Source organism: Serinus canaria, chromosome 8 (assembly GCF_022539315.1).
Source record: "Serinus canaria isolate serCan28SL12 chromosome 8, serCan2020, whole genome shotgun sequence".
In the NCBI taxonomy this organism is placed as follows: Eukaryota; Metazoa; Chordata; class Aves; order Passeriformes; family Fringillidae; genus Serinus; species Serinus canaria.
The window spans coordinates 23,557,179-23,572,574 of record NC_066322.1 but is presented as its reverse complement, the minus strand read 5'-3'; the positions used below and the strand labels follow the sequence as shown (position 1 = coordinate 23,572,574).

Here is a 15,396-nt window from a genome sequence, read left to right as displayed (position 1 = left end):
TGCTCCCACATCTCCACAGAGGCACTTCAGGAGACTGGACATGGCAAACCCTTGGTTCTCAAGGTCACTGCCCAATCACTTCAGTCATTTTATACAGGAATCTGATGGAGAATAGTTTATCCATATCTGATGGATAAACTGCTTATCTACCATACAGATTATAGTAGGACTAAAAACATTCTGATTGGCTGTGCATAGTTGAGTAGGCAGAAAACATGAGGAAAAATGCAATCTTAAAAAAAAAAATGACCAACTCTGAAAGTAAATGAATTTTTCTACTGGCTTCAAATAGACTAAATTAAGGGAGTTTCACCAAAACAAATCATTAAGTTTATAAACATGAAAGTGAGTTTTGTCAGCTAGCAAACATTTGTACCCCACAGACGCTGAGTAAGAGCATGCAAGGAACAAGTGCACTCACAGTGTGCTCAAAATCCACCACCTTGATTGGACTGTCAGTCCCTTAACAGATGATAATCCATCATTCCTCAGAGACTGCAGGAATGCCAGCACTTCCTTCAGCACTCATCAGAGAGGAAGATGAGAAAACAAAGTAAAAGAAATTAAAGACAGGCAGGCAACCCCCCCTACTCCAAACCCAAGAGAACAGCTGCTCCTTTTCATCAATGGGGAAAGCACTTTACACCTTCATTCCCCTGTGCTGAGCAGAGCTGGTTGGCATTTTTACACCATTTCAGACAGGAAAGCAAAGGGCAAGTAGCACAGCAGAGGCAAAAGAAAGTTCTACCTTTCCATCCCTCTGCTCTTATATCCATGGGAGAAACAGGCTTTTTTTCATTTTCAAATTTGTTTGCAAACTTTCATTGCATTCCTTTGCTTTCCCAAACCATTGTTATCCTAAAAGCTCAGGTGAAACACAGAAAGAAGCAATTCCTTTTTTTAGGAAGCCTTCAGTGGAATCCCCAATCCCCCCAGCCATCCTACACAGACCCCACAAGCTCACCCAAGACTTTAAAGGTGAGGTGACAACAGTTATTCCCAACAACTACATCCAGTCTGGGAAGTCCATTTCATCCTGCAGCCAAGGGAAACCAAAAGCAGATCCATGGGAAATGGTGTAGAATACAGAAACCATCAGGCAGTAACACTCCCTCCTACCCCAGCTCAAGCACCCCAACCCTCCTCTCCTCAAAGAGCAGCTAAAGCTGTAGGAGTGCAAAGCAGCAAGTCAGCAGGGACTGACCATCACAGCTGTTGGGCTCTCCTGCCCATTTCCTCGTTCCTTCCCTCTCCCACACCTTGGGAGCTTTGGAAAACCAAACTCCCTGCTGAAAGGCAAGACTGCACTTCCCAGAACAACACCTGATCTCATCTGGGCTCTCCTAGCCCCAACATAAAACAACTGGCAATGTGGTGAGGGGAAATTTAAGAAGAGGACATGGGAAATGGTGCCAGTGCTGGGAGAGGAAACTCCATCAGAACAGCTTTTTGACTTGGAAGCAAAATTAACCAAGGAATTTCTTAAGCGCTTTTTAGAAACACCTTAAAGTTTTAACCAATAAAGAAGACCCCATGGAACAACTTTGTGTTGCCCAAGACTTCACAGGCAGCACACACAGGAGGTTCCCTGCCCAAAACCAGCACTGGAGCTCTTTGTCCTGGACACGAGGCCCTGCTGCACCAGCTCTGAGCCTTCCCTCCATTCCCTCTGCTGACAAGCCAGCTCTTGTTCCCTGGTGTCCTGCCAGGACCTCTCCTGTCAAACATCCCCTGTGCCAGCACAAGTGGCAACACGAAACTGCAGGAGAATTGGTGCTGCTCTGGCTTTTGCAGGTCACTGCAACACCACAGAGCACGGGTGGGGACATGAAACAGAAATACCAACCAGCCTGCAGCTACAGAGCAGGGCTTTTAACCAGGCACAGCCACTGGAATCACAAATCTCTGTACTCCCACAGCCAGCTAGTGCTCCCTCTTTCCCAACAGTGTGCCCACAATGAGCCTGATTCCTTCCATCAACCCCACCCCAAGTTGAACAAGTGAAGGCTCATCCATTAAATTTCACCTATACCCTCATTTCTCCCCCAAGAACACTCACTCGATTAGCTACAGTTAAAGCACCACAGTTAAATGGATTTTAATCAAATGCAGTTTCTTTTTCTTCTTGTTGCTGTTGCCTTGCCTTTTACCTACTTATCTACTTGTCTGTCTTGCAATCAAATCCCAGAACACAAAGCAGCACCACTGAGAATCAGGGAACTAACACAAGTGGTGATTATTTTGCTGTAACACCAGTTATCTAAGTGGTTTGTGGTAGAAAGAGAAAAGGTTTAGGGAACAAACAAGGGGTGCAGCCAGAGATCAAAAGAAATACTGCTCCTAAGTGGAATATTAACATTTCCCTATGGAAGAGATGACAGGAAGATCAGTAAAGCACATTAAGCAGAATCACTGCAGTTCACAACTGGAATATTTACAAGCTTTTTGGCTGTTCTTTAGTATTTCAGAATTGAAGAAAAACCCTGACTGAATCTTTCCTCTTGTGCCCTGCCCATACCTAGTGGTGCTGTTCAGCATGACTCCACTGACAAATTTTCTGTCTGGATCCAGCCCAACTCTCTGTGACCCATTAGAAGAGAAGGGTGCACAATGGAGAAAAGCAACAAAAAGCCATGGCAGCCTACAGAAACCAGCTCTGGCCCTGAGCACTCACTCAGAAAGCTTTTACTCCTAACACACACCATGTGAAGGATGGGAGAAAAGCATTTGATCATTTCTGCCCCTGACACACCTGGGGACAGCAATGCAAAGCACACCTGTGCCCTTACACAATGTCCTTTCCAACACCAAGTGCCTCCTCCTGGTTTTGCTAGGCTGTGCCTCAGCTTCTCCTGCTCACATCTCCAGCCTCATGCCATCAGCTGTTTAGCTCTCCACATTCCATCTCAGCACTCCACCTTGCCACCTCCTTGCTCATTACATTGATGAACATTATACTCCCACTCTCCATGTCATTTTTCTGGTTACTGACACCAGCTCTGGATGGTGACAACCCAAACACAAATGCTCAGGCTCTGCCTCTACCCCAAAATGAAGAGTCAGCCAAAATGAAATACCCAAGGACAGGCTGGATGAGGCTTGGAGCAACCTGGTCTAGTGGAAGGTGTCCCTGCCATTCCAGGGGTTGGAATGATATAATCTTCAAGGTATAATCTTCCAACCCAGGCCATGCTATGAACATCTGTGAAATCTCCTTTGCTGGGCATCATGGTGGCCAACCATTACTCTGAAGTTAATTTTTAATGCATGCTAAGCCCAAGGTATAAAGACTCCAGTCTGTATGAGGTAGGTAGGGACTGCAGAAAGGTGGTGGGAGCTGAAGCTGGGGGACAACCAAACACCAGATGTGCAGAGGAGCCATACACCTTCTAAAGAGGGCAACCAGAAAGACATGTGCTAAACCTCATCTATACAAATTCTCCTATTTGTAAACAAATTAGCATAGCCACAATCCATGACTGTACTTCTGTCTTCCACGACCAGTGAGTCAGAATTGCTGTTTACAGTTATTAGCAATGCAGCCCTGCAGTCCATCAGCACTGGGAGGCAGGTGAAGCTTCAAAAACCATCAGGAAATAGGGATGCACACCCCAGCCCCAGGACTGCACTCTGAGCATTAGTACTTGTCAAAGACAGCAAGAGGAAACACTCTCTGTCGTAATTCTGACCTTAAAAATAGTATTTGACAAGCAAATCTATTATGAGAACAGAATTAAGATACTGAGGTTCAAGTTGATCAAAGGATTTCGAAAAATAATCCAGATTTCGCTCTGGATCCAGAAAAAAACCTAACAAAATCACTTCAAAAGCAAGAAAAAGAACCAGTTTTTATTTTTGTGATAGCAAAGCACAGAACAAGCTCAGAGCCTTACCACAGACACTGTGGTGGCTGCAGAGAGTCTGGCTGGGCAACTCCCATCACAGCAGCTCCACAGCCCCCTAGAAAAACGAGCTGTGGTCTCCCAGCTCCCATCCCAGTGCACCATTCCCTACCCCATGTCGTTTTTCTCCTATTCCAGCAATATCTGGAAGCACATACATTTTCTCCTCCTTATCACAGGCTGTAAAGCTGTTTTACCAGTGCATGCTTGCTCTCTTTTCCCCCCAGTATTCCCTAAAACAGAGCAGCAAACAGGAGAGAAACCAGGGGAACTGCCAAGACAGATGCACACAGCACTCCTACATTTCCAGGTGATCACAAACAACTCAAGGTCTAAGGCACTGCCCTGAGCCCACTGTAACTTCCACCAGTTTTCAATTTAGTCCTAGAGCACCTCGAATCCTTCAACCTACTCAGCCTGGTGGCTAATGACCAGGTAGGGATGAGGAAAGGAGACTGGAGACAGCTTCCAACCCCTACCACCAGCAGGCATACTCTGCCTTAAGGGCCAAAGTCATTCCCATGTTCTGCTTTCCATCACTCCTTTGCCATTTAAATCAAGGCCCAAAACCAGTCCTGCAGTTTGATGATACAGAAAGGTCCCTGCACTCCTCCAGTACTGGGGCTCTTCTCCCTCAACATTCTTCTCCCTCAGCACCACGGCTCAGTCTGCACTTGGAAAACACCTTATGGATATGGATGCTAGCTCACAGAGTTTGATTTCACTGGCACTGAAGCAGCAGGCTGAAGCTCACGTGCTACTTTCATTTTTACACCCAGACACACTTAGTATTTTGAAAGCAATAAAACCATTTCAACACAAAAATTCAAGCATGTTCATGACATGTCAGGGGAGATGGCAGCAGGTAAGGAATGGAAAATTATAGACAAGGAAAAGAAGAATGGGAAATTGAACACTTAAGAAAGAAGAGAGGTCACCAATTTACCAATTAAAAGAATCCACCAGCAAACCAGACAGCACCACCCACCAGGTAGCAACCATGAAACAGAAATCCAGAAGTCTTCAGAGCTGCCTCCACTCTTACTTGCAGTTTTTTTCCTGAGGATATTCAGTTACAACCCAAGATCAAAGGCAGAGCTGACCCCACACACTAGGAAAGCTCACAGATTTTGGGGGATAATATCCTTATGGCATGGATAATTCACCTGGGATCTTCCCTCCCACCTCTGCCCAGGACTGCATCAAAACTTGCCTCCTGCTTGGCCAGAGACACAGCGGGAAGCAGCTGATGCTGCTTGTGGCCAGCAACTGCCTGTTTGTGCCTTTTCAAAGCACAGGATGATGCAAAAACACCCCAGAAAAGAGTTGTTTCTTCTGCATTTGTCTTAGGGCATAAAACATACAGGAACACAACAATTATCCTGGTTATTTACACTCCACTAAAGAGATAAGGGCTGTGATGACAAGAGCAAGCAAGTGGGTTCTTCATGTGCTTTCCCAGGATAGCAACAGCTCTTGGGAGAGCAGGGTGGAAGAGAAGAGAGGAGGTATTGCCATCAGTCAGATCATTCCTGTACCTGAAACAAAGTGTTTTATTTCAAAACCAGGTCTTTAGACTGGTGGAAGTTTGCACCTTGGGCTTTCTTTCAGAGGGCAGGCAGGGGGAAAAGGCAGCAGTAAAACAACAACTTGCCTTACTCATCACAACAGGAGTGAAGAAATCTGTCCTCATGCACTGGAGGCATTGTAAACCCCAGAAAAACAGGAGCCCTCAGCACAGTACACCTAATGAACATCTTCAGTGACCTCCCCCTCATTTGTGCAGCCTCCCTAGCCCTGTGCTGCTGCCCAACCTGTTCTGCCTACAAAGGAAAGCCAGGGCAGGGCCTCCAAGAGTTTGGACCAATTTTTCCCCAAGCAGCAACATCGCTATGTGCTGATTCTGCCACATTTGCTATTGCTTCAACATCAGCGCCTTCGGAAGCCCAAAACCCCGAGGCTTTGCCTGGCCAGTCTTCCTTGAGTGGGCAGGAACACCATCCCAACCCCAGGGCAGGAACACCATCCCGACCCCATATCTGCACCAGGACAGGAGTCAGGAAGGGCGATGGCCCCGTCCCCAGCCCGGGGTGGGAAGGACCGGGAGGGAGCCGGGGCACAGCCCTAACTCCCAGCTAAGTTGGGCGGCTGAATCAGCGCGGGTGGACAGCGATTTACTGCTGACACAGAGCTGCAATAAATCACCACCTTTCTGGAGCAAGCAGGAAGTTGCAGGGGTGACTTAGTCATCCTCCATCCTGACGCCATTCCAGGAGCAGAGCCACATACGTCCCCTGGCTTTGGGCTGTGCCCGTGGCCCAAAAATAGCTTTTAAGCCAAATCCTGCAGTCATCATTCAAAGCTGAAACCCTTTTATTTACACTCAGCAAGAACTCATGTATGTTTTTGACGATGCTGAGAGTAACCAGTGCTTAAATTATTTGCTTAGCAAAGAAGTCTATTTAACTACAAGTTACACCAAGTATGCCATGTTTTCTGACCCACATAGAAGCTAATAATTTGCATTTTATGGAACCGCTTTGCATAGACAACCCATCTTAATGGCCACAGCTTACTGTACAAGAATTAATAATTGAAAAGCAACTCGTCAGCACTGTTATTTGTGTTACAGGTAACTCACAAACCTCATTACACTGTAGCATTAAATTTCCAATGACCTTCTGGAAAGATGCTCACTCTGTGAGTCTTTTTTTTAAGGCTTGATCTCTCAGAATGCCAAGCAATTGCAGAGAAGTGTGTGACAGCTACCAAGAGTCTGTGGCAAAGGCCAGGCAAAACACCCTGTCAGAAATGTATCAGCCCGATCCCCCCTTTGGCCGAAGAAGTGACTTTGACTTCATCAATCCCCCCTCTCTCCAGCCAGTCACTTGACCACGCTTCTCTCACAAATTTCTGCCTTAATGCCAGATTAATCCTACTTCATCCAGTCCCCAGACATCTAAGAAGCTCCAGCCCTTTCTCTCTCAAATCATTGGCTTCCAAACTATTTCTGTTGCAGCACCCAAGCATTTGCTGTGGATGAAAGAAGGCTCAGATACTAGCACAGAAGTGTAAAGGCAAACAAAAATTACACGGCAAAGCCTGGGATTTTCATAGTCTTAGGGAAATTAGGTCCCCTGAATCCCACGGCAACTCTGAGAAGAGTCGAGTGCATAATTTTCCATTATGCTTGTAAAGATCCCCAAATAAATGTACAACTAAATGCAGCTTCACAAGGCTGAGCGTTTCTTATTCTCCTAAACGTCATTACTAAGCCTGAGGTTTCTTATTCCACGTTTTAAGGCCTGACTTTTCAGAACACAGCTCAGGATGGCAGTTCCAGGAAAACCCAGCCCAGGGCCCTGTAGTTGGGGAAGAGCAGCAGAGCAGCCCCACATTTGGAGCTGCCTGTCCCGCTGACAGAGGCTCTCTGTGCTGGCACCACAGTCACTCCTCGCTGTGACATCTTTGCTCAGGGCTGTGCCCCTGTGCAATCTGCTCCAGAACATGCTCGCTGACTCCTGCCATCCCCAAAGCTCCTCTGGCATGTTTCTGCCGACTGAAGCAGGAAGATTTGGGGCAGCCAGGGGCTGATTTATCTCTGTGTGAATGCCTGCGGGTGTTATTTGTGCAGCTCTCCCAAACAAAACATTTTCACTGCCATAGCAAAGGCAAACTTGCCCAAATCCAATTTGTTTGGTACTTAATTAGTATCTCTGCTGCAATGCTGGAGACAAAAGAAACACTCCCCTCCTCCCATGAGCATCAGGACTTTTTAGTCTCAAAGATACACCTTATTCCAACATGACCAAAGCAGAAAGAATACAGCTCCCTCTTACTATTAAACAGAGATCATGAGGATCAAGCTCACAGGAGCTTGTCCATCACAAGGTTTTGATTTTAATTTCAGCAGCCCTGGCTGATAGACTCCCACACCTGAAAACTAGAGAGTAATTTAAAACCATAAATCATAAGAAAAAACAATTATATCCATTAGACCTTTGAGTGGTAAAGAGAATAGAGATGGGATGAGAAAACCCTGTCTGGCTTTCCCTTCACCCACTAATAAAACAATTCCCTGAAGTATTCCAGGAGTTTCTCCTCTCCACATTTCTGTGGCAGATGAAGGGGGGAGCCAGATGTGCTCCCCTGGATTCAGTCTGGCTTATTCAGCAGCTTCAGCTCTGCTGTTTCAGATTCCTGCAAAAATAAAGGCTCAGAGGGAAAGCTGAGCCCCTGGGCATCCACCAGACCACAACTTCTGCACGCACATAGGCTGCGCTGGGAGGAGAGGAGCAGCAGCCTGTCCTCCAGCATCACATGGCTGGCCATGCTCAGCAGCCCAAACCACAGCCTGAAACTCAGAGAACGCCCTGGAGCTGGGCACAGCGATCACTAACAAAAGAGCAGCTCCTGCACACTGCCAGTGCATTTACTGCAGTCAGCCTGCCCCTGCATTTACTGCACGCCAGCTGTGCTCCCTTCAAGATGCAGCTGGGGTGAGCAGGCCTGTAGATGAAATGAAGCAGCAGGATCCAAAGTGGATATTGCCAGAACAGAGAAACATCTTAGTCATCCCTCAAAGCTGAAGCAGAAATGGGCTTACAGCCCGTTACCAGCCCTTAGAAAGACAGCATTTGTTTTGGTTTACCAGCCCATTCCTCCCTCAGACTGCTCTCCACTGGAGAAGTGCAAATGTCTGCTACTCAGAGCTTTACTGAACAGCAATTTAAAAGGAATTCTTCAAACACAGAGGTGAACTTCAACAAGCCTGCTTCCCCAGGAACAGCACACCGACATCATGAACGTGTACAGGGCATGGAAAATGCTGCTGCCACTGTAAGAAAGGGAAGACTGTGTATTCCTCTGTGTCTTCCTGCAAAAACAGCCTCCCTGCCCAATATCCAAAACTGCACAGGCTCCACAAATCTAATTAGCCATGACTCCAAAACGCAGAGCTCTAAGTGCATAAACATTAAAATTGTTTTGCCTTTATTAATAAAATCATGGGACAGGATGAGATGAAAATCCCAAGGAGGAAAGTCCAAGAGGTAAGAACCTCCCCCTCCTCAAGTAAAGAGCTGTCTTTGTGTGAATAAACTGGGCAACCTAGATAAACTTTTCCTTGTTTATTATAAAAGCACAAGTCCACCAAGGCCCTTTTATGTCCTGATGTATGAAATTATTGCAGCTATATATAATTTCACAGAGCCAAAGGGGTGAGGCTATGGTATTTATAGACTCATTCAGGGCTAGAATTTTGGTTAGCAGCAACATTTTTATGGCCTCAACACCTACCATACTTTTGGGAAAATGCCCACCTGTATATATAGATCCTGGGAAATTTTCCCTATTAAATACATATTTCAAGTGAACTTGCTCTTTATCTTTTTCCAACCTTGACAGATAAAGCCTGTGCTTTTCTCTTAGAGATACAGAGACAGAAGGAGAAGAAACTGAGGCCACTTTCATAGCAAGAGAAAGGTCTCTAAGCCCATCCTGATGATTTCAGACATGTTCAATGGTTTGGTTTATTCTCCAAAATGGGGCCTCAGATTTCCTAAGCACATGCCACACATTAAGACATGAATCTCTGTAAACAACTCAAAACACCAAGAGCTCCACAAAATAAGAGGAGGAATCATTTTCTTTCGTTCAGGTAACAAATTAGGAGCTCACAATGGTTTAAAAACCTGTTTCTCCAAACTTCTAACCCTGAGCCCTGTGTAAAATCTGCTCGGGACTGGATCAATACTCCAGTCAAATCATTTGGCTCTGGCATCTCTTCACTCCAGAACTGCCTTCCATTGAAGCAAGCAACAGCAGACATGCAGGCAAGGGATGCTGTTAGATTAACACTGCTCCAGAGATCTTGTCCATATCCACATACTGTTGTTTTGTATAGCATCATTATGTAAGCCTCTCTATTTTTAAAACAAAACATTTGTCTGGTCAGTCTCTACTATTATCCCACCCCTAAACCGTCAGGCTGAAATTCCACCCACTTTAATCATAAGTTTACAGGCTTAAGGGTGGAAAAGTAGTAGAAATTACAAGATCAAGAATTTCTATTTGCTTTAGAAACATGAAAATTCTACCCTTTTTTATCAAAAGGATTTCAGAAGCTACCACAATAAGGGCACTGCCCAGGCTTCCCAGGAAACAGGCACGGCCTCAAGGCTGCCAGAGCTCCAGGAGTGTTTGAACAATGCTCCCAGGGATGCACAGGGTGGGACTGGAGGGGTATCTGTGCAGGGACAGGGCTGGACTCCATGATCCTGATGGGTCCCTTCCAGCTCAGGATACCCTTTGTATGATTCTGAATAAATTACCAACCTTTGAAGAGCTTATTGTAATAAACCAAACACAACTTTGCCACCAGCATCTGAAGTTTGTGACCCAGAGGGCTCTTGTAACCCAGACAGACTCCTGAACCACCAGCACAAAAACAAATACTGTAGGTCAATTCACAGCCAAAGGATCCTGCTTCCCTGCCACACAAAGAAAAAGGGGAATTTAAACCACAACTTTGTTACCACCCATCTATTCTTGAAATGGTCGAGGATGGTGTGGTGGAAGCCAACCAATAGAACAGTTCAGGGACTGAGTTACTGCTTTTCCTGCATCATGCAGCACTTAGTGGAACCTGTATTACTTAACTTCAAGCTCTTTAATACAACTTTTAAATTCTGTTCTCTGCATTCTTACACATGCCCTAAAATGTTGCACCAGATCCCTTGCTAAGATTTACTTTGGTAAAGCTTCCAACAATGTTGCTGAAGTTGCTCCTTGGCTTGCAGCAACTCTTTTGTCATTTCAGTTTCTGAGTCAAGACTCACCCCAATCTATGTCAAGGATGCACAGCTGCAGAAATCACTTCTTGTATTTGAACATTTTTTTGCATGCAGTCACCTAAATATGACAGCCATAATGGTACCTATGCATGAAATGGGACTGCAAACAGGGCTGGGATTGTACCTCACTGCAAATGTAAAGCAGTTATCTTCACTCACCTTCTAAGATCAATTAGCACCCCCACATACAGTTAATTTCTGTGTGAAAATCTAAAAAGAAATATATTCTTCTAGAATTAAGATAAAACCACAAGGACTTCAAATGGCAAACTGTAAAATGAAAATATAAATCCTTTTCAAACCAGACAATTATACCAGAAGCTCACCAGCACTGGAAGTTGTGAACACTAATGCCGTGAAGTTTTTCAAAACTGATTAAGACATTTTTTTAGAGAAGACAATCCTTCAGCAGCTATTAAACACAGTTTAATTCCTCCCTGGAGCTGCCAGCCCAAAGGTCCCCTAGAGTGGTGACTGCTACAAGGGTTTAGCAGGAGGACAACTTCACTGCTCCAGTTTTTCAGTGCACCTGGGAGTGGTCCCATCACAAGAGCCAGACAGATCTTCAGTCTGACAGAGAATAACTGCTCTTACTTCCTTCACAAGATTGAAGATGACAAGAGAGCAACCTGTTAATAAATCAGAGCTGAAGTAAACTCGTACCAGTGAAAGAAATAGTCTTAACATGACTGACTGCATATCACATTCCACACTGCCTCCTCTGAACATCCTACAACACAGCCTTAGTAGTATCAACTATTCCCTGTAGTACCTCTTTAGTTTCCAGTGTACCCAAAATGTGCTTGTGTACATTGATCACAAATGCTATACAGCACACAGAGTAGACAGTAGCACAGTGACAGACATCGCAAGTGCCTGTGAAATCCCTTTGCAATTACACACCTGCTTATACAGAATTAAACACAGCCAGCAAGGAAATAAATAACAACAAAAATAATAATAAACTCTTTCCAGAGTATTTTTGGGCATGCATTCAAAATGTAGTTCTGTTCCATCCCCTGCTAGAGGATGGAAAAGCAGCACCCTCAAGGGTCCCCTACCCTAGAATGAGGGGAAGATTGGAAGGCTCAGGCTCCACACCAACACAAAGGCCTCTGGAAAACTGACTGCAGGAGTTGCTTACTCCTCGTTTCCCCCAAACATTTGATGCCATCACACCCTGTATTTTCAGAAGCTGCCCTCTTGCTCGCTTCAAAGGAAGGTAATTCTGGAGTGAAGAGATGCCAGTGCTGAGGGATTTAACTGGAGAATTGACCCAGCCCTGAGCAGACTTTAGACAGGGCTCTGGGTTAGAAGTTGCCCACCTGCAGCAGCAGAGCCCAGGTGAGCCCACCGCAGTTCAGCTGCAGACAGGGATCCCAGCACACACTTATGGAGAGGTCCGTGCTGACCAACACCTCCCTCTCCTCCCCATGCTCTGAATACTTCCCCACATCCCAGCCTGTCCCCTGCCCTCTCAGCTCCTGTCACCTCCAGCACGGTGGCGATGCCTGCGCCGATCTCTGCCCGCGCATCACCGCCTGCTCTGAGCAGATTCAGGGAGACAAGCCCTGAGAACCTCTCCTGCAGCAATGCCACCTCCACAACAGCGACAAGAAACGGCCAACTAATAATGGACCGCTTGAGGGGCTGCCAGCTTCAGCAAACTCGGCTGGAATTGTATTTTTTGTTTAATTCAGGAAGCTTCCAGTTGAGCATCAGTCATCTTGCTTGACCCAACCCCTGGACTGCAGTAGCCCAGAGGCTGCACAGCACCCCAGGCACCAGCGGCTGTGCACAAAGACTTTCCACGAGGCCTTGGGTTGTCAACTAAATGAAGCCAAAAGTAAGTTTGCCCATGCGTGCAGGCAGCACCTAAGGCGCTGCAGAAGCTCCTGGAGCACTGACAATCGATAGTAAGTACATCATAATCCCAAAGAGATTGCTGAAAATTTGCTTAGTACATTACTAAATGTGCACTCATTGTGTTTCCATCCAGTATTTGCAACACGCCAAGTGCAGATCTGCCCGATGTAAACAGCTGCCTTAATCCACACTGTTCTATAGATCGTGTTTACCCAAAGCTGAATGATCATTTCAACCTTTGTTAATCTGATTGCATAACAAACCACAGCAGCCCGAAATAACCAAGCTGCTCTCTTCGGCACACATTAGTTGAAATCAGTAATTTCAGCACCCCGCTTCTTCTGAGAAACGGAACAGACCAGATCATGAAGAAAGAAGAAAACAAACCGAGTACCCGGCTACTGCTTTTGCAGCCAAGCACCAGACACATCGCAGCACACAGATGCCATGGGGCACATTCACACCTGGAGCGGGCTGGGAGCACAAGGCAAAGCAAAATGTTCTCAAGCCCTGAGCTCCGCTGCGCAACTGAAGCACATCCTGCTGGAGCTCACTCACAGCTCGGGCGCAGGCTCCCGAGCAAACTACTCGGCGTGGATTTCCAAAACATGAAATTGCACGTATATAAACAAAGGCTGTAATTTACACAGCGAGATCCTATGAAAGCTTATCTAGCACATGACATCACACCCATAAATTACAACTTAAAGCACCTGTGCCAAACTGCTCCCACCCCAAAATGAACGTGATTAATATCATCTGCTCATCCATGCCTCTTGGGAATAAACACACATGAAGTACCTCCCAAGACAGAGTAGTATTTAAAGATTCTTCAGACATTGAGAAGATTTATAATTATTATTGCATTGCATCATCACAAAACCTTAAACAAATCAAGCTGCCTCATCATATGACACCTAAGATAATACAAGGTTAAACAACATCAAGCAGTATCGGTTAACTTCACTTGTATGGAAGGGCAAACACCCCCAGCGCCTGGGCACGGGGATCTTCAGCCTCACAGCGATTATTAAACAGCAAGTTAGACAAGCAAAATCAAAACACACGGATTTCCTTGAACAGGCCCAGAATCAGAATCTTTCCATTGAAATCCAACCAACCGGGGCATAGGGAAAGTGAAGGGCAGGCGGATAGGGAACTGAATAAGGTGAGGGAAGCGTTTCAGCATCTCTCAGCTTTAGTTCACTGGTCCATGATCAGCTTGGGAGAAATCAAGAGGCGGTATCAGGAGCTAACATTACACTGCCTATTGATCACAGCCAGCTTTCCACAGCACACAACAGAATTCCTCCTCTGGACTGACGATAGCCGAGGAGGTTGCCTTATGGCACAACTGGCAGACAAGACAGGCATCAGCCGACTCTCTAACCAAAACCCGCCTGAATACCTTTGTAAGGCAAAACCAGCCAAGTATCTCCGCTCCAGGCATAAATATCTGCTCCTCCGAGTCCGCAGCTACCCACAAATAATTGCTAATTATCGCCGTGCCCCCACGCTCCGCCCGCGCCGGGGCACTGCCCCCGCAGCAGGCCCTGCGCCGGGAGCGGAGCGGCTCCGCCGGCTCTGTCCGCGCCAGCCGGGTCTGTGCCGTCTCCATCACGCTCTGCCCGTACCGAATCCCCATTTCTGCGCGTTATTACCAATCTGACATCACCCCAGAGCAAGCACAGTCTGACATCTACAGTTAACTCGGAGATGGTGTAAGTGCCGCCCGGCGCACGAGCGCTCGGTGTTGCAATACACCGCTGCCGAGCATCGGAAAAGAACGTAAATAGACACAGATATCGACACAGAGCTATACGTACAAAACCCGCCGGAGAGCGGCTCGCAGGGCTCGCTCCCGCCCCGGCCGCGGAGCCGCAGCCGAGCCCCCCGGTGGCGCTGGCCCCGGCCCGGGGGGGCTCCGAGCCGCCCACCCGCAGCCATTTCCCCGCCGCGGCCGCGGGTCCGGCGCTGCCGGCGAGCCCGCTCCGCACAAAGCCCGCCGGGCCATGAATAAAACATCGCCCGGAGGCGGCGGCGGGGGGGGGTCGGGATACGAGAAATAAGGGAATGGAACGGGGAGCGGGGGAGCGGCCCCGCGGAGGATAGGGGGCTCCTCCCGGCCCCTGACCCGCGCTGCCCCGGCCCCGGGCGCTCACCTCGGCAGCCGCGCTCGGAGCGGCTCCCCCGGGCCGGAGCGGGCGGCGGGCGCGGGCGGCTGCGGCTCCCGGGCGGTGTGCGGCGGCGGCGGCGGGGAGCGGAGCGGAGCCGAGCTGAGCCGAGCTGAGCCGAGCGGCCTCTCGGGGAGCGGGCGGGGCGGAGCGGGCGGGGCGGGGCGGAGCGGGGCCGTCACCGCGGGGAGGAGCCGCCCGCCCGCAGGGTCCCCGCCGGCTGCGGGGGTACCGGGAGTGATCGTCCCGCACTCGGACCCCGGGGTACCGCACCGCTCGTCGCGCACTCGGACCCGGGGGTACCGCACCGCTCGTCCCGCACTCGGACCCCGGGGTACCGCACCGCTCGTCGCGCACTCGCACCCCGGGGTACCGGCACCGCTCGTTCCGCACTCGGACCCTGCTGTACCGCACCGCTCGTCCGCACTCGGACCCCGCGGTACCGGCACCGCTCGTTCCGCACTCGGACCCTGCTGTACCGCACCGCTCGTTCCGCACTCGGGCCCCGCGGTACCGGCACTGCTCGTCGCGCACACGGATCCGCGGTGTCGCAGGGCAGGGGCTCTGAGCGGGAAGGAAGCAGGCGCCCGGTGAGGTCAC

The 15,396-nt window shown here is 48.3% G+C and overlaps 1 protein-coding gene across 1 annotated transcript in view; it reads right to left on the bottom strand.

Moving 5' to 3' along the window:
• C8H1orf21 (chromosome 8 C1orf21 homolog) overlaps positions 1–14,898 on the bottom strand; it is a 104,611-nt gene extending 89,713 nt beyond the window's left edge. The window contains exon 1 of the mRNA XM_050977497.1: positions 14,785–14,898. The gene's annotated coding sequence lies outside the window, so the exon portion shown is untranslated. The remainder of the gene's footprint in view (positions 1–14,784) is intronic.
• Between the last annotated feature and the right edge of the window lie 498 nt (positions 14,899–15,396).